Source organism: Arachis ipaensis, chromosome B08, assembly GCF_000816755.2.
Source record: "Arachis ipaensis cultivar K30076 chromosome B08, Araip1.1, whole genome shotgun sequence".
NCBI classification, from domain to species: Eukaryota; Viridiplantae; Streptophyta; class Magnoliopsida; order Fabales; family Fabaceae; genus Arachis; species Arachis ipaensis.
Window position 1 is genome coordinate 92432412 of NC_029792.2, and position 1237 is coordinate 92433648.

The window sequence follows — 1237 nt, forward strand, 5'->3', positions numbered from 1 at the left end:
TTTTTGACATTGTTTTTAGTATGTTTTTAGCAGGATCTAGTTACTTTTAGGGATGTTTTCATTAGTTTTTATGTTAAATTCACATTTCTGGACTTTACTATGAGTTTGTGTGTTTTTCTGTGATTTCAGGTATTTTCTGGTTGAAATTGAGGGACTTGAGCAGAAATCAGATTCAGAGGTTGAAAAAGGACTACTGATGCTGTTGGATTCTGACCTCCCTGCACTCAAAGTGGATTTTCTGGAGCTACAGAACTCGAAATGGCGCGCTTCCAATTTGGCCATGCCTGGACTTTCACTTATGTATTTTCACGGTAGAGTTTCTACACTCCATAGATTAAGGTGTGGAGCTCTGCTGTGTCTCGATGAATTAATGCAAAGTACTACTGTTTTCTATTCAATTCTTCTTATTTCGCTTCTAAGATATCCATTTGCACCCAAGAACGTGATGAAGGTGATGATTATGTGTGACGCTCATCATCCTTCTCCCTTATGAACGCGTGCCTGACAAACACTTCCGTTCTACATGAATTAAGCTAGAATGAATATCTCTTAGATCTCCTAACCAGAATCTTCGTGGCGTAAGCTAGAATAATGGCGACATTCAAGAGAATCCGGAAGGTCTAAACCTTGTCTGTGGTATTCCGAGTAGGATTCAATGATTGAATGACTGTGACGAGCTCCGAACTCGCGATTGCAGGGCATTAGTGACAGACGCAAAAGGATAGTAAATCCTATTCCAGCATGATCGAGAACCAACAGATGAATAGCCATGCCGTGACAGGGTGCGTGAGCATATGATTCACTGAGAGGAGGGGATGATCAAATTGTTTCTCAGGAGTCAAATCAAATTTTCAATTTGAAAATCTTATCTTTTTCAAAATCTTTTTCAAAAATCAAATCTTTTTCAAAATTCTTAGTTATTTTCGAAAATCTTTTTCAAAAATCTTTTTCTTATTTTTATATCAAATTTTCGAAAATAACATAAACAATTAATGTTTTGATTCAAAAATTTCAAGTTTGTTACTTACTTGTTAAGAAAGAGTCAAACTTTAAGTTCTAGAATCATATCTTGTGATTTTTTATGAATCAAGTCATTAATTGAGATTTTAAAAATCAAATCTTTTTCAAAAACTAATATCAATCATATCTTTTCAAAAATATCTTCTTATCTTATCTTTTTCAAAAATATCTTTTCAAAATATCTTTTCTAACTTCCTAACTTCTTATCTTTTCAAAA